Here is a 19,283-nt window from a genome sequence, read left to right as displayed (position 1 = left end):
CCATCTGCCAAATCACATAGTCATAATGAGCAACAATCACTAGAAGGACTCTAATGGACTTTTCATGGCTACTGGCGAAAAAGTTTTCTCATAATCGATACCTTTTTTTTTAGTAAACATTTTCTCCACCAATCTCGCTTTGAAAGTGTATTCCTTTCTATTGGTTTCTCTTTTCCTTTTGAATAACTACTTATTCTTAATAGGCTTAGTATTTGACAGTAGATCAACAAGTTCCTACAGACATTGTTGGAATATAAGGACTATTTATGATCTCATTGATTCAAATCAATGTCAAAAATTGCTTCTTTGTAGTTTATAGGATATACATCCTAGTCAGCTGATATAATAGAGAAAGTTTCCCTTAATAGGGTTAACTTTTCTGGATGTCTAATTGTCCACCCACTACGACGAAGTACTAGAGTAGGTTTAGGTAAACACTGAACTTTACATGGAAGTTTTTTTTAATCTAAACTAGGAGTTAATTCAGATTGAACATTACAAGGAATATCTACCGTCATTTATTCAATGACCATTGTACTACGAGGTTTTCATTTCATAATATAATTTTCCTCGAGATACTCACAAAGTCTCTTTCTTCTCTCGGATTACAAAATAAACCACCTCGAGTAACTTTTTTGTTATAGGGATAGTTAAATAACTCATCATGGACCGAACCATATCCAATAAGGTTCTATCCCTTCTTTCTGCAATCTCATTCTATTGTGGAGTTCTTGGTGCACTTAATTGAGACAAAATCCTATTTTGCATTAAGTACTCTTTGAACTCATTTGATAGGTATTCACCACCTCCATCCGATCGAGGTGTCTTAATTGGTTTTGCTTTTCAACTTCTGCTTTGAATTCTTTGAACTTTTCAAAAGATTCAGACTTTTTGTGCATCAAATACACATAATCTTATCTTAAATAGTCATCAGTAGTGATAAAATATTCAAAGTTACCTCTCTCTTACACATTAATTGGCCCACATACATTAGTATGTACTAACTGCAATAACTCTATGGCTCTTGACCCTTTAGCTTTAAAAGATCTCCTAGTCACCTATCATTCTAAATAAGACTCACTGGTTGGGAAATTATATTCTAAAAAGAGTGAACTTAAAACTCCATCTTTTACCAACCTGTTGGTAATCTTGTTTAGATTGATATGACCAAGTCTTAAGTGCCACTAGAATACAGATTAATAGAAGGAGACGTTCCTCTTTTGAGGTAAAACATTTGATGAATTACTACTAACAGTATCATTTGTTTCTAGCATAAGAGAAAGTAAATAGAGACCATTTTTGAAATTCTAGACAACTTTTCATTTAATTTGATTACAACTATTGAATAAAATGAAATAGAATATCCTGACTTATAAAGTGCAGAAATAGAAACCAAATTTCTCCCTATCTCCAGAACATAACAATATAGTCTTCTAAAACTAACACTTTCTTATCTAATGCTAAATAATAAATTTTTATTGATAATGTGACAACCTTTGCCACTGTACCTAATGTCAAGTACACGTACCTCTCCTTCATTTTACCTTCTTGTCTCCTGAAACCCAGGTAACATATTACAAACGTGGTTAGTGCCCCCTGAGTCCACACACCAGGTGTCAAAAGGAAAAACCAACAAATTGGTTTCAAGAATAAAAAATTGCATACATTATTTATCTTTTTGTTTCAAAAACAAATACTCCCTACAGTTCTGCTTCCAAAGATTACGTTTTTCACAATGGTAACAGTTACCATTTGTTTTAGCCCAACTTTCAGCAGTCAAGATATATGCTAAGGGACTGAGATTTGATTGAGACATTTCAAGAACATTTACATATACACAAATATTATTATAATGCATTTAATATTGGTTTTGGGAATTTAATAAACTAATTACCCGCTTCTATAATAAAAATACAACACCCTCAATATTGTATATTTTTTTTTTCCAAAGTACGCTAGGGTTAGGCCGACCCCCACCTGTATTAGAATTAAACTCTGTTGTACAGTTTTCCAGAAGCATCTTCCTCCACTATTACATGTAAATTACAATCAAGTGGAGGACTAAAAAAACTACAAAAATTGCAATCTCTCTGACATAGCCCCGCCAGATAATCTGCTGCCCTATTACATTCTTTGAATACATGAGTAAATGAAACATCATCAAATGACTGCACAAGGAAATGAATGGCCTTAACTAAGTCCTCACAATACCATGGAGGCTTTTCAAGCTTGTTGATTGCTTGAATAGCTCTTAACGAGTTAGATTCCACTTGCACTTGCTTGAGTTGAAGTCTTGAGCAAAGAGAAAGCCCAATTTCAATGGCCTTTATTTCCTAGTAAATAACTGATCCCAACCCACCACTACCAGTAAAACCGGCTATCACATTCCCAAATTCATCTCTAATGACACCTCCTTTGGATGCAACTCTCCCATCTGCATTCAGCTTTGCCTTGCCTGGTTCAAGACAACTCCAATTGCACTGCTTGTGAATTGGAGGTATAAGTTGCACTTGTACACCAATGGCTTCAAGTAGTCATCTAGTATCAGCTTCATCTATCAGCTTTGGGAGTATACGATGCATATATCGTTTCAGTTCTCTACATAACTTAGAAAAAACCACTGCCATTGGTCTATTGGAATTTTGGAAGCGTCTAGCATTGCGTTCTCTCCAAATGGCATCTCAACTCTAGCACGCACATACACTTTGTACACCTCAGAAATTGGTCTAGAGCGGCTACATATCCTAATAATCGAAGACCATTCTCTATTTGTGTTTCTAGAGTCAGTAGTGATGCCCAACAGCTGTTTGATACCTGTCCACAATTCTTTGGAGTACTCACACTCAAAGAATAAATGCTTTGAGAATTCCCGACTTTGGTTACAAAGGCAGCAAGGTGAATGAGAAAGAATTTTCTTTTGTATTAATCTGTCCTGGGTGGACAAACTATTAGAGAAAAGTTGCTAGCACGTGAATGAGTGTTTAGGAATCACTCATTTTCCCCAAACCAAACTGCTCCATTTCACCTTCGGTCTCACTAATCACAGTGCCATGTATGCACTATTTGAAGTAAACTGTCCAGATTGGTGTGGCAGCCATATCACTCTATCATTCTCCATATTTCTAGTAATGTAGACCTCGAGAATTTGCTTATTCAGCTGAGGGTTCTGGATGTTATGTACAATATTAGACCATTCCCCATTATATATGATGTGACTGACATTGGTATCAAGAGGGAATTGCCATTCTGTTACAGCCACAGGGTTTTCTATGAGAGGGGTAGTATCACACCATAAGTCATGCCAGAGTAGAGTATGCTATCCATTTGCTATGCTATATTGGATAAGTTTTCTAGCATCAGCTCTTGCTTGAAGCACATTTCTCCATGAACAACAGTCCCTTGGAACTTGCATAGTCCAAAAGAACTTGTCCTTTAGGTGTTGTTTCCAAGTCCATTATACCCACACACTATCATCCTTCGATGCAATCTTGTGAACTAATCCACAGTATGCACCTCTATTCCAACAATCAAGATTCATAACACCAAGACCTCCTTCATCTTTAAGCTTACTGATGGTACTAAAGCTAGCTTGATGAATAGTTCTTTTCATTGTAGCACCACTCCATAGAAACTTCGCGCATATTTTCTCCACACTCTCTAAGCAAGTTGTGGGAAGAACAAAAGTTATGGACCAATAAGTGTGGAAAGACATGAGCTTTGAATGAATAAGCTGCAGTCTTTCTGCATGTGACAAAAACCTTGATTTCCAGTTGGTATTTCTGGCTGTGACCTTTTCTATGAGAGATTGGCATTCCCTAATACCCAATCTAGCCGAGATGAGGGGTAGGCCTAGATATCTCCGCTGTGGGGTTTAACGAGCTGCACGCCATGAATATGTGCTAAAGTAGTACTATCTTGATGATTCAGAGCACCTGTAAGAATAGAAGTTTTGTGAGTGTTAAGCTGAAGACCAGTAGCAAGCCCAAACTCAAGTAACCCATCTTTCAGGCTTGATATAGAATCAATGTCACCCCTGCAGAATATCAAGACATCATTATCAAAGGCAAGGTGCGATAGATGGCTTTTTCTGCATTTAGAATAGTACTTGATCTTTTTGGAGTTTAGGCTTTCCTTTAGAATGCAAGGACAAAAAAATACGGAGACATAGGGTCTCCTTGCCTCAGATCTCTAGCTCCTCGAAAACACCCCTCCAGAGCTCCATTGATGAGCACTGAAAATGATGGAGAGGCTACACACATCTCAATCCATTTCCTTAAAGTCTCTGGAATGTTGAATCTAACCATTATGGCCTTTATAGCATCCCAACTCACCATGTCATAAGCTTTTTTGATGTCGAGTTTGACTGAACAACGCGGAGTACCATATTTCCTGTCATAACCTCTCAGTAGTTCATGTGAAAGAAATATATTATCTTGGATCATTCTTCCAGGGATGAAAGCAGATTGGTTAGAATAGACCAAATCATCTATCACTAGCTTGAGACGGTTAGAAATCACTTTAGAAACACACTTATAAATAACATTACAGAGAGCAATAGGGCTATAGTCTTCAACTTTAGATAGATTCTTAGTCTTAGGGATAAGACAAAGAAATGTGGAATTAATACCTCTAGGCATATTGCAAGTCTGGAAAGCATTTTTTATTGCATTAGTAAATTCCATACCTACAGTCTCCCAGCAACTTTTGAAGAAGAAGGAATTAAAACCATTTGGTCCAGGTGCTGAGTTATCCTTCATATCGAATAAAGCTGCTTTGATCTCTTCCTCAACAATATCTATTTCCAATGCCATGAATTGAGAGCTCTGAAGCACACCTTTAACTTGCAAGGAGTTGAAGAAGACAGAATCACTTATAGGACCAGAAGAAAAACCAAGAAGCCTTTTGTAAGCAATGAAAACCTAATACTTATGAATAATTTTTTATCAGTAGGGCATCAAAATTATTCAACTTAATCAAGTGGGTTCTACTAGACCCATCAATTTTTCATACACGTAGTAGATAAAATATGATTTCCATTATCATTATTTTGCTACAAAAACATAATTGCAGCAACTATATTTTAGTCAAGTGTACAATCATCAAAATTCATTAATGTAACCGCGAGATAATGAATCCGTAAGAGAAAACACTCCCACTAGCTGACAATAGGCAAAATTTTTTTGGCATGCAATCAATTTATCCGTGAGGATCATATTAATCACATTTAAAAATATAATTCTTATTGAATTGATAATGGTGTAACAAGGGATTCAATTCGTAAATTAAATACCTTTACCACTTGCTTTATATAGATCAAGGGTATTAACACTTAATAATAAAAAAAGCCCAAAAAATTATTGTTAACTTTCAAGATGAACTTATCACCAGATATATATGCCACTAACAACAATGATATGTTTATACTACCTATTAATAAATAGATCATGCAACTCATGCCAACAATAAATAATTATAGTAAAGATATCATTATAATATTAAGTCATTAATATATTAGCAAGCATCCAGGCGCCTGTAACATAACATAATAATTAATCTTAACTATTACGAATGCATTTTATGCCATTACTACCGTTAATCCAGAATACCTTAATAAAATCGTTTTCATTGATCATATCAATATGCATGGCATAAAACCAATTTCATTCCCCCGACAAAACAAGACGCAAAAAATACTATTAATTATGTGCATCCATCATGCACTAAATGAGTATGCATCATGCACGCACCCTTTTAATTATGCAACAACTAGTAATGTTCTTTAAGGATACGTTGTGAGATATCATTCATGCCTACTGTGTGTCTGTGTATGCCTTTTACATTCCTATATCATAAACAAAGATTTTACTCTTACGACTCATGTTCATAGACCTTATGCATCCTATGCTAGGCATAGAAAAAGTATGGTACATTTCCTTCTATGTTTGAGTACCTAGACAATATAGTCCACCATCTGCGCACATGTCCAACAATGCTTTAAAATATGGAAACAACAGTGTTCCTCTCCTGCATGGTGCATTAGTAACAAAACAAAAGATACCCCTTTCTATGTTCACACAAGAATAGTATGCACTTTTTGTGCACTATTTCCCACTAGTAAAAGTGGTTCCTGTCCTATTCTAGCATGTGGTCCTAGTGACCAAAGTAATATAGAGCTCCCATGACTTCACAGGCGATTTTTCCAATTACAACTGAACTTAACGGTCCAATTTAGAGCCATTGTGCTGGCCGGCGCTCTTTGGAGCACCACCTAACGGTGTCATAATACCCTCGAAATCATATTCCACTGCCCTAGTGGCACTTCTCCCCTCCTTCTCCAGAGAAATCCTCAAAAAAAAAAAAAAAAAACTTTTTTTGAGGACCCCAAAGGCGATCCTTGAGCAACACCCTTTTGGCTTGTACGAGTTTTTGGAGTCGAGCCCCACCTAACCTTTTCCCTGTCTCTAAGATCTTATAGCCCTTTCGAGTAGTTGAGAACCGCCTCTCTTGTCGTCCTCGTCGTAGAATGTTGAAGATCGGCTCCACCTATTGTCTTATGCTCTTCTCTCCTTTCATTCTATCTTATTTCTAAAAGTAGGAAAAGGGAAACCCCCCATCTGTTGAACACTCATTTCTGATGCAATAATTGGGTATCATAGCTTACTGCCCCTCGTTTTATTTTTGAGAATATCCCATCCAAAAGTTCTCTCTGAGCGGCAGTAACTCTTCTCAAAGTCAGACCTTTTTATTAGTTTTGAAAAATAGGCTTGTGGACTATATCCCTACAAATCTAATTGGAACTACAACCTCAAGTTTTTGGAAGAGATTACTCTCTCAAGTATAAGTAGTAGGAATTGAATTTTCAGCTAAACATTGGGGAGTGTCTTTTGTATACTCTCTCTGTCGATCTTGCTACAAATCTAGTGGGAAGCCTTGGGAAATTCCCGATTAATCTCGCGAGATGATCTTTTTGACCGTTTTTGTGTCTGCACGCAGATAATCTCTAAACCCAACTTTGTCTGTTAAGTTCAATTTCATTTATCATGATATATTAATAGCTTATGGTAGTTGTGATTAGCAAGATATAAACTTTTTTTCATCTAATTCATACACATTTGCATGCTAGCATACTTCTAATCTTCCAAAGCGTGATTGGTGTGTCGGTTTGAGCAAGATTTTGTTTTGACTTGTAGTTTTTGGTTGCTTTTTTAAGTACCACTTGCAACAGTGCTGTCCTGGGCTCTTAGCTCCATAGTCTTTGTTGTATTAGGCTGAGTATAATGGTTCCACATCCCCACAAAAGTGGTGTGATTTGCGGTGGTTTATACTCTCCATATATAGAGAATATTTTTGAGGAATGTAGAGTGCATTCTACAGGAGTTGAAATGGCGTAAATGACAAAAACCCAAATGGCGCCAGTTGAAGTGGTGCAGAATGTAAAATAGAATTTCATTTGGTGCCATTTGAATTGGAGTCATTTGGCACTTTTGTCTTTTGCGACATTTGGGTTTCTATTCTGCGCAACTTGAAGAGGCGTGGAATGTTTTTTTTTTCATTGTGCATTGGTCGAAGTGGCGTTGAAAAAAAAATGGGTTTAAAACTATGCCAGTTAAAGTGGCGTAGTATTTTTCACACCATTGAATGACCAAAACCCACTCTCTATCATTATAACACTATTTTTTTTTTGAGGAATAGGGATGGGGAGTTGATAACCATTGGACCCAGCCTTAAGGATTTATTTTGCGAACTACGTTTTTTTGGCCGAATATATATATATATATATTTTGCGGAGGGAGTCTCTCCTCTCTTCTAGGGTTCGCAGTGTCTATCCCCAAACATTCACCTCTCAATGATAACATGAAATTGCCATGGAATAGGAACCTCCACGGTGGTTCAAAATCTAAAGGACCTAATCCGGTAACATCAACCGAGAAGAGGATAGAAAAAGTAGGTAATGAGATTAATTATAAGGTTATTAGGTTATGTTTACCAGCTGTTGGGGCTAGTGGTGGCTTAACAATCTTTTGGAAGGACGGAGCCTTGTTAGCAATGATAAACACCAAAAACTGTAATATAAAACTCCGTAGAGACATAACAAATTTGGTTTATTATATGTTTAATAATAATGAATTAATTGTATTTTTCGTGCTTTTATAGGTTTTCACAATGAACGTAAAAATAAGGATAAAGTCAGTATTTAAGCACGGAATACTATGTCTACATGAAGTACTCCAATTTAGCCCATATAAAGCTCCATGAAGCCTAACCAAAGCCTAGGATTCAAACATGACATCTCCAGGTCAGATTAAGATTAACGTGCCAAAAACTTCCGACAAACATATCTTCTGAACCTAGACTATAACTCTGGCAAGTGAACCATTAGAATGATCAGTGCGACAAGCTCTATCCAATGCCAGATTTTGAAGAAAATCAACTTTCGGACCGTCCACTAGACAGATTACATGGGCCCACTATGCGGACTTACATAATTTGGTTGCTCATGACCAAGCTCACACGTCCAGCTATCATCATGTGTGTCCACATGAATCAAGCTCTAAAAGTCAAGTTGTATTAAAACTATGAAAGACTTTGGTGTGCACAAAGTCTTGATTAGGTGGCATGAAAGCCTTGATTAGTTGGATGGTAAAAGTCTTGATTAGGTGAATTAAATTAGTTGGCTGATTCACGTGGATGGAAGGAAAAAGGAAGCACTCTCTTATGCTTAAAAGTGTGGGGAGTTTTGAGTAAAGGGGGCTAGCTTGAAGAACACTCCATTAGTTAGTTTTCAATTTTTGCTCCATAGCTTTTTAGCTTATCATGTTTTCTTCCAAGCAAGTTCTTATTTTTTCTATCTTTCTAGTATTGTAAATTGAACCTTGAAAGAATCAAAGTAGCAAATAAAATATTTTCTTCAAGTGTAAATTTAGGAATTCTTCTCCTTCTCCTTATTTCTTTCTTGAAATTTTGTTTAGATTTTGATTGTAATGATCATGAGCTAAAACTCTCCATAGTGGAGGGTTAATGACGCTCATGTAAAGATCAAACTCCGTTTTAGGAGACCTGAATCATTGCTTAGGAACATAGGTTGTATTTGACATTCTGTCACAAAATGACAGTGATCAACCAAATTTGGAGTATGGAGCTCTATACAAGGTCGCGTGCGCGACCCAGGTGACACTGGGTCTAGTCGCGCGTGCGACCCTATGGTGAATCTAGGTTTTGAAACTTGAGCGACTGGTATAAAATAGAACCAAGAATTGAAATAGTATTTCAGAGATGAAATATCACTTCAATTTCTCATGCTAACAAGATGGACTTAGAGATAGGTGCGTGTTGTTAGGGATTGACGCTGTAATCCATTTTCGGTTTGTTTATGAACCAAAAACAGGTTAGAGACAGCATGATGCAGTCTTCTTAACTATGGAATTAGGTTTATTTGAGCTGATTTAACTTTCCACCCTTCTTTCTCTCTATCTCTTTTGTATTAAGTAAATCGGATTTTTGTTAACTTTTAGTAACTTGAATTTCAAGCAACATAGTAGGGTAGTGAAAATAATCACTAATCAAATCCTTCTCACATCAGTTCCTTAGAAAGTTAATTCTAGTGATCGGTGAATAAGTGTTTTAGTTTTTAGGTTTGGGACGATACCCTTGCTTGAAGTGTACTGTAACATGCACGTGAGTAAGGTACTTGAATTAGTCGTGTTTGAGTGTGTGTATGATCTAAACATCGTATACATACAAAAGTCCGAAGATCAAATGCTGCCGCTGCCATCCTAAAGCCTCAAGGAACCTACGTTACAAGCTGGAATAGCTCTAAGGGGAACCGCCCCATACCTTTTCATTTCATTCACTTTTCGTTTCTTTTTGTTTGGTTTGCGTTCGTTTTCTTCACGTTTCGTTACTGATCGGTGCACTGTGATTTTTTTGTGCATGCAGGTACCTCTGACCCATACCTGAAACAGAACCTACAGAAACATCTAAGCACACTATGAAAAATTGAGGTGTAGTAGTCTTCAGGGAATCGCGGGCACGAACTGCAGAGTCATGTTGGTAGGTTTGATCTCATGTAAACCTAGCTATTTGAACATGTAATATGGAAGTAGGTTCACACTTACTCCTAGGTTTAATAGTGTAGTAGCAGTATACTTGTCTCTCAATGTGTAGGGAACGGTGGGTTTGCCTGGGTCTTTGTCTTTGACAATACCATTGGTTTCAGTGATGTAAGGGAACTGTTCGGTGAGGAACGTTTGTTGAGGAACATTGGTTCTCCTTTTGGTGGTGCACATATCTTTAAGAAACTTTGCATGTTTTGGCAATTGTTTGAGGGCATCGAGAAATGGTAAGTTGATTGTCAAATTCTTAAAGAAAAAAAAAAAAATACATAGATGGGTAATGAACTATACATGAAATCATACATTGGTGTATAAACTTATTTTTTAGCAAATTTGGGTAACGAAATGTACCACGTTTTGCAACGTTGGCTTTTGTTTCACTTCCGTCCAGTTTTTTAATACGTGTCAAGTTTTTTCATACGTGTCAGATTGCCACTAGATAGCCATATAGGAAAATAAGTGACACATAATTAGAGAAAAAGAAAAAAAAAACTTGACACGTATGAAAAAACTGGATGGAAGTGAAATAGTAGCCAACATTGCAAAATGTGGTACACTTCGTTACCCAAATTTGCTAAAAAAATTTATACACTAATGTTTGATTTCGTGTATAGTTCGTTACCCATCTATGCATTTTTTTTTTTTCAATTCCAATTCTTGAAAGTTTCTCGAATCTCATCAAAATTTTCATCAGGTTTGTTCTTTGCCAAACGTACAGGAAATGGTGCCTTTGGTCGGAATTTGGCATACGGATCAACTTGTTTGTTTCCCAGTGTCGTAGATGGTGACTTGGTTGGAATTGGCGCTTCAAGCGTAAGTTCAACATCAGAAGCAGGTACATTAGGAGTTTTAGTTGCAGTTGGGTGATCATCTGGCATACGTATTTGATTGCCTACGGTTTTGTCAGATCGAAGAGTAGTGATTGCATTCACCTCACCCTGGGTTGGATTACTTATACATGGTACATTGTTAATTTCAAAGACAGTGTTTGCGGGCTTGGGGTTTGGAACTGCTTATCTAGGAAACACGCATTTCTGACTCTTATCCTGCGCTAAAAGTTGAAGAGATTGCTGGATAGACATCAAGATTTGAGATTGTTGATTCATGTAAGCAAGGAAAGTCTCATTCGTCTTATCAGCCTAAAATTTCATAAGTGGTGCAACAAGAACTAGTTCACGGTTATTGTTGATGGGCTAAGGATGATAGCCGTAACTTGGATTGACTGGAACAAGGCTGCGGTTGTTTTGGTAGTTAGGATTTGAATTGCTTGGAAACTGATTTTGACCTTGTTGGTACAGCTGATTATTCCCTTGACAGTATGGAGTATAGTTGGTTGATGGGCGAACATGCAGATTGGTGAAACTTGGAGGAGCCATCTGTTGTGTATTTGGTCACCAAGCGAAGTTCGGATTCTGCCTCCAAGGTGCATTAGGGATGTTGAAAGCACAACCTTCTTCAGATGGTCGTGAAGTGGAATCACATAACAAGGGATAATAAGCATCAGGATGGTCAGGACTTAGGCAAAGAAGACATGAGGAAGTGTTAACGTTCATGACCTATTTTGGTTCTTGATCGTTCACTTGAACAACGAGAGCATCTACCTTCTTAGTCAGGGATTCGATCAGGGTTTTTAATTCTGGATCGAGTTTTACCTCAAACACAGATGTAGCTTTGGGAACAGTGTCCTTAGATGATCTGGAAGAATCAGTGTTATCCCAATGGGTACTTCTCGTTGCTTGTTTTTCAAGAAAAGTGTAGGTCTCAGTAGCTCATTTGTCCATGAAACAACCGCTGTTCATGATATCAAGCGTTTCTTTTTGAAGATCGAAAAGACCGTTAAAGAATAAACGGACGAGGACGGCAGTGTTGAGTTGATGATGGGGACATTCTAAAAGAAGATTTCTAAATCGATTCCATGCTTCCGTAAATGATTCATGAGGATGTTGGTGAAAGAATTGGATCTTCTGAAGTGTTTAAGTAGTTTTCTTTTAAGTGTAGAATTTGATCATGAAAGATTGCACAAGTTTTGGCCATGTGTCGAGGGATTGTGGCTGTTGACTTGCTAGCAAAACTGAAGCTTTATCAGCTAAGGTGAAAGAAAACAACCTTATCAAGATTTATTCTCCAAGTTTGGCTGTATGATTTTATGCTAATATGGAAGACACATCTACATTCAACCCTACACAAGGTTTCTTCTTAGACGGGTTCACGATCACAGTTGGTGGCACATAACATATCTTTTCTGAGCCAACGTGTGTCCTAATTAACTTTGGATCTTCCTTATCACGCGCCTACGACAACATGGTCATACATCAACCAGAACTCTTACCATTCCTTATCATGACCTAGTTTTTGTTGGACATATGGTGATATTCTCACACGGAAGGAAGAAGGAGCTACACCTGGCAGATGGCAAGAGACCACCATTCCCTTAGCAAGCCTGACCATGAACGTGGGGAATGCGATGTTGTTTGTCTTTCTGAACATCATGGGAGATTGACATTTTTCTACTGCTAATGATATTGCTTGTGTAGTCTTCAATGCTCTCGCTCAAGGTCATACACTCTTTAATATCACACACACTGTATTATCTCAAATATGGAAAAAGCTTGCAATTTTCGGCATCATTATTTATTTTTACCTGTAATTGCCTACCGAATTATGAGGGCACATTTCCCACAATTTTTGGCCACTTTTAATGACTGGATTAAGGTAGATTCTATGTTCCCTAAGAACAAAATCATTCGTTCATTAAGGTTTAGGGCATGTGTGGACGGTCTTCACAAAACCTGCCATACGTCCGTTGTTTTCCTGACGACGATGATATGTTGCCACATTTGAATGAATCTGGAGCGCCACAATGGAGCACCATTGGGCAAACTATTATCTATTGGCACGATGGAAAGGAAATGCATTTCACTCGAGATGACGATAGAATGGTTGTGCCTTTCATTTTTTATTAGGGAATTTGTGAATATATATATATATATATATATATATATATATATATATATATATATATATATATATATATATATATATATAGTTGTGTTTGGTATGCTCGTTTTTTTATTTTTGTATCATATATTATGTTAGAATAACTTTCTATTGTAGATGTCCAGCCCTAATTTTGCTCATGGTTATCAGGCAACTTCTTTCTTCATCTCTTGATACTTTGAGGACTAAACATCATTCGGTTTGGTGGTGCTTAGAACCAGTAGCAAAAATTAGGCAACTTTTAGGTTGTATATAGTTTTATTTTCTTTCTAAACAAATATACTTAGTGACAAAGTCTTGTTTCCTTTTCTGTGATGAAAATTGTCTAGAAATCTCACATTAGCATTCAAATGAAGATTTGTTATTGGAAACTTAAAATAATACGTATGCATTGCGCAATAGTTTTTACATATTTTCATGAGCATTCATGCACTGAGTGTTGATATAACTAAAATAGTTTGTCGCTAGTACTATTCTTATGCTATCAATACTTAATTCTAATCTTCTCTCATAACACAATCTATAACATAGATGAGTTGCGAGGTCGTTCTACTCTTGCTTCTCAAACACTTAATGAATAAACCTTGAAAACTACTTTAACTTATATGAGAGTAATGATGTGATGATTAAACTACTAATACTTGCTAAAGTACTTGAAATAATGATTGAATCGATGAATAAGAGATTATCGAGAGGGGTTAATCCACCTCTATGATTTAAACAACTATTTAATCTAATAATTGATTTAGTTTTCTTGATCCCTAGTGAACACCAAGTTATCTCTAATCATGGCTTCACTAGCATGAGAGATTAACACTCCCATAAACCTCTTTGATGAGAATTCTAGTATCTAGTTCATTATTAGGAATTTTATCTCTAAAACTCATAACAATGAACTTGAAACACTTATTAAAACAACAATAAAGATTAACTAGCCATACTCCTCACATAGGCTTCATAAACCCCCTCTATTTGAGGGTTTAGCCTTGTTTCATCGGATTTTCTATACTAAAACAATGAAAGGAAGACATACTGTAAAAGAGGAATTTATTGAATTGAAGAAACTAAAGCTTTTTATTGAAAGGTTTTTAATGGAGGCTACATTACAAATTAATTAACTAGACCTAAACTATCTTATTCTAAAGTAGGATCTCTTGTTAGGTTAGCCTTAATCTTCTTTATATATGAGAAGATTAGGTTACATTTTCGTGCATATGCCTGGAAGGGGGACTTTGGGCCTCTAATGTGAGCCTAAAGTCCATTAGGTTAAGTCTAAAAGAGCCAATTCTGCTGGAAAATACTTCAGTGCCCTTTTTGTCCACCTTTACAGCTTTGATTGGGGCAAGGTTAGGTCCATTAGAAAGCTTTTTCCGAGATGGTCGTTTTGACATAAAGTAGGCCCAATTTTGAGGTTCGAGTCCAAATATACGCCATTTTAAAGTTCTAATGGCTTTTTGTCATTTTTCTTCCCGAATTGGCTTTGACTGGGATTGAAAATATTTTTTCTTTTTGATTCTTGGGCTTTAAACATAGAACTTACTTAGCAATCACCTTGACTCGTTTCCATGCAAAATGGTCTCTTTAGTTACCTAATTAGCTTCAAGACTTGAAATACATAAAAACACATAAAAAGTACTAGCTCTTATTTATTATAAACATAATTGGCCTAAATATAATACTATTAAGGGGTTAAAACTACAGTTTTGGGTGCTTATAAAGTGTCATTGACTGTACATAGCAGTAAGTTTTTGTAACCCACGGTTAGACTACTTAATTACCAATCCTGTGAGAATCTAACAAAAAAACCTTGATATGTGTGATATATGAGTGATAACACAGAGGGGTAGTTTTTTCGAATAGAGAAAAACACGTGTCTACTTGATCACCATTCGAATCCTACGTGAGAATTTAGGCCTTCTTTGGATTGACATAGCCAAAAATTCATACCTGTTACAAATTTTACCTCTAGTAGCCTCACTAAACCTTCCATCAAACTTTCACTTTCACCAACAATTTCTTACCCATCTATTAACCCCAAATAAAATAAACCTACTTAAATGATGAGTATAAGAAATAGGATGAAATGTGGAACAATAAAGAGAAAGACTTGTCCCAAATCAAAATTAGTTACTTGCTTCAGAAAGAAAAATAAAAGAAAAACAGAAATATGTTTCCAAAAATCAAAGTTAGAACTCCCCAAAATCAAATCAAAATGAGTCCAAAAGCTTAAAGTGCTAAGTATGGAAACTTATGTAGAAGCAGGAAAAGAAAATAAGAAATTCTCTAGTGTCAATATTTCAAAGACCTTATTTTCTCATACTTATCATTTTTTATTTTTCACTTCCATTTTCTTCTACACCACCACCTAAGCCCCGTAATACATAATAAAGACCTCTAGCTCAACTATGACTAGGATGGTGTGATAATAAGTAGTAGACGTGATTTATCGACCTTAATAACTCCTCTGACTGTCATTGAGATTGTGAGGAAACGTGTGCCACTGCACACTAGAGTTAGTGAAACCTGAGTGGAAAAATTATGAGCGAATTTGTGTTTCGACACATACCTGTGAGAACCTATTTAGGGACGCTCTCTAAAGGATCCAGAAACGACCCTGCTTGTACATATCAATGTAAAGTTCACTGCATGCATGTTAATATGTAGATGTTTTAATTATTGCATGCATATTAACTTGATTTTCAAAGGAATTAATCCGCGTTCCCTGCTAATGAGATGTATAGATCGATATCTGAGATTAATTAAGGGAACAAGCCTTTGTCATTAAGTTGTTGTAGTATAAATGAAGTTTGTAAGTATCTTCTTTAGAAAACTCTCACGAGGCTATAACTCGTCCACTAGGGAATTCCTAGTGGTTTAAGGCATTGTTGCATACAGTCAATGCAACCGCACTTTGCGAAACGAGAATTAGTTTAGGACTACACATTTTTGGCCACTTATATGTTTTAATGCCTCTTCTTTGCTTAAGGACAAACAAAGTCTTTGTTTTGGGGGTGTGATAAACACACAAAACTGTAATATAAAACCCCATAGGGACATAACAATTTGGTTAATTATGTGTTTAATAATCATGAATTAATTATATTTTCATGCTTTTACATGTTTTTGCAATGAACGTAAAAATGAGGATAAAGCCAGTATTATTTAAGCATGGAATAGTGTGTCTACATGAAGTACTCTGATTTAGCCCATGTAAAGCTCCATGAAGCCTAACCAAAGCCCAAAATTCAAACAGGACATCTCCAAGTCAGAACAAGGTTAATGTGCTAAAAACTTCATTTCAACAAGCATATCTTCAGAACCTGGACTCTAACTTTGGCCAGTGAACCATCAGAACGATCAGTGCGACAAGCTCTATCCAATGCCATATTTTGCAGAAAATAAGCTTTCGGACCTACCACTGGACAGAGTACGTGGGCTTACTATGTGGACTCACATAATTTGGTTGCTCATAACCAAGCTCACACGTTAAGCTATCATCATGTGTGCCCATGTGAATCATGCTCTCAAAGTCAAGTTGTATTAAAACTATGAAAGACTTTGGTGTGCACAAAGTCTTGATTAGGTGGCATGAAAGTCTTGATTAGTTGGATGGTAAAAGTCTTGATTAAGTGAATTAAATTGGTTGGCTGATTCACGTGGATGGAAGGAAAAAGGAAGCACTCTCTCTTATGCTTAAGAGTGTGGGGAGTTTTGAGTAGAGGGGGTTGGTGATAAAATGTAAATAAAAAAAGCTTCCTACCCTATGAATAATGATTTATGCTAGGAATAAGAAGACTTGTTATTCTACGTTCTTAATCGAAGTTTCTACTCTCGATTATATTATAATATAAGTGGAGTAAAGATTCGTTCAACTCCTAATCGCTTAGAACATAACAGTTTCACTAATTTAAACAATTCTATAATACCAATGAGAGTAATAATTCTAATAAGACTAATGTGTGAGAATAACTAATGAAGATATTCTAACTTATACTATGGCAATTAAAATACGAAGATTGAATATGGAGAAGGAATTAGGGAGATTTGATATCCACCTTGATTAATCCCTAATATGCTAGTACGGAGTTGTTGAACTCCTAATCTTTATGTTTTCACAGAAAGGTTAGGTCTTTTTAACCCCTAATTATTCATGACATCTCTACCAACTAATAATTAGAATGTGAGGCAATTGAAACCCATTCCCATGGTGAATTAACTACCTTCTAGAATAGAATATCTTACTACAACTAATCTATACTAACATATCAAGTCTTCATCAAAGCTTCAATAAAACCCCTCTAATGGAGGTTTAGCTATGAATCGTGAGACTATCATAAACATAATAATAAGTAGAAGAAGACATAATGAAAGAATTACTTGATTAATAATAACTTGAATTGAATTAATGTTGTCTAGGCTAAATAACATAAACTAGGTTTTGACTAAAGAAAACTAATGAGAGAGATTAATTAACTAATGGAAGGGTTAGATAATAGAGTTTAGCCTTAGTCCTCTTTATATAAGAGAGGGCTAGGTTTACAATTTCGTGCATAGGCTTTGGTGTTATGTTTTGGGCCATTAAATCAAACCCAAAACCTAATTACATAAGTCCAAAAAGGGTTTCTTTGCTGAAAATCACTGCAACAACCTTTTTATCTACTTTTACTTCTCTGATTAGATCAAGGTTTAGACCATTAGAAATCTCTTTCTGAGCCGGTCGTTTTTATATATAGTAGGCCTAATTCCGAGGTATGAGTCCAAAGATACGGCCTGCGGAAGTTCTCTTGACTTTTATACTCTATTTCTGCCCGCGTTGACTTTGACTTTTCAGCTTTGACTGGGATTTAAAAGGCTTTTTCTCCTTGAAACTTGGGCTTTAATCATAGAACTTCTTAGCAACCAACCTTTGCTCATTTCTCTTGCAAAAGTGACATATTTCTTCACATATTTGACTCCAATACCTGAAATACACAAAAACACATAAACAGTACTAACTCTAATTTATTATAAACATAATTGGTCTAAATATAATATTATTAAGGGGTTAAAATTACAGTTTTGGGCTCTTATCAGTTGGCTTGAAGAATACTCCATTAGTTAGTTTTCAATTTTTGCTCCATAGCTTTTTAGCTTATCATGTTTTCTTCTAAGCAAGTTCTTATTTTTTTCTATCTTTCTAGTATTGTAAATTGAACATTGTAAGAATCTAAGTAGCTAATAAAATCTTTTCTTCAAGTGTAAATTTAGGAATTATTCTCCTTCTCCTTATTTCTTTCTTGAAATTTTGTTTAGATTTTGATTGTAATGATCATGAGCTAAAACCCTCCCTGGTGGAAGGTTAATGACACTCACGTAAAGATCAAACTCCATTTTAGGAGACCTGGATAATTGCTTAGGAATATAGGTTGTATTTGACATCCTATCACAAAATGACAGCGATCGACCAAATTTGGAGTCTGGAGCTCTAGATAAGGTCGCGTGTGTTACCCAGGTGACACTGGGTCTAGTCGTGCGTGCGACCCTCTGGTGAATCCAGGTTTTGAAACTTGAGTGACTGGTGTAGAATATAATCAGGAATTGAAATAGTGTTTCAGAGATGAAATATTAGTTCAATTTCTTGTGCTAGCAAGATAGGCTTAGAGATAGGTGCGTGCTATTAGGGATCAACTCTCTAATTCATTTTGGGTTTGTTTATGAACCCAAAACAGGCTAGAGACAACATGATGTAGTCTTCTTAACTATGGAACTAGGTTTATTTGAGCTTATTTAACTCTCCACCCTTCTTTCTCTTTATTTATTTTGTATTAAGTAAATAAGATTTTTGTTAAGTTTTAGTAACTTGAACTTCAAGCAACATAGTAGGGTAGTGAAATAATCACCAATGAAATCCTTCTCACATCGGTTCCTTAAAAAGTTAATTCCAGTGATCGGTGAACAAGTGTTCTAGTTTTTAGGATTGGGGCAATACCCTTGCTTGAAGTATATTGCAATGTGCACGTGAGCAAGGTACTTGAATTAGTCGTGTTTGAGCGTGTGTATGATCTAAACATTGTATACATACAAAAGTACGAAGATCAAGCAATTCGGAATACGGGAATAATTCGAGTTTCTTTCGTTTACATGTTAGAACAATTCGGTAAAAAATTCGCAATATGTTAATAATACGTAATATGT

The 19,283-nt window shown here is 36.0% G+C and overlaps 1 protein-coding gene across 8 annotated transcripts in view; it reads left to right on the top strand.

Moving 5' to 3' along the window:
- LOC147525379 (uncharacterized) overlaps positions 1–14,751 on the top strand; it is a 36,709-nt gene extending 21,958 nt beyond the window's left edge. The window contains exons 5-7 of one of the 8 annotated variants that reach the window (XR_015221502.1): positions 9,937–10,339; positions 10,831–10,947; positions 13,260–14,751. The gene's annotated coding sequence lies outside the window, so the exon portion shown is untranslated. Of the gene's footprint in view, positions 1–9,936; positions 10,340–10,806; positions 12,795–13,259 lie in introns of those variants that run through there. The other 7 variants (XR_015221499.1, XR_015221498.1, XR_015221503.1 and 4 more) reach the window with 7 other exon arrangements.
- Positions 14,752–19,283: the final 4,532 nt, after the last annotated feature.

The sequence above is a fragment of the Coptis chinensis genome, chromosome 1 (genome assembly GCF_015680905.1).
Source record: "Coptis chinensis isolate HL-2020 chromosome 1, ASM1568090v1, whole genome shotgun sequence".
NCBI classification, from domain to species: Eukaryota; Viridiplantae; Streptophyta; class Magnoliopsida; order Ranunculales; family Ranunculaceae; genus Coptis; species Coptis chinensis.
Note: the sequence above shows the minus strand (reverse complement) of the source record. Positions and strands in the feature narration are given on the sequence as shown.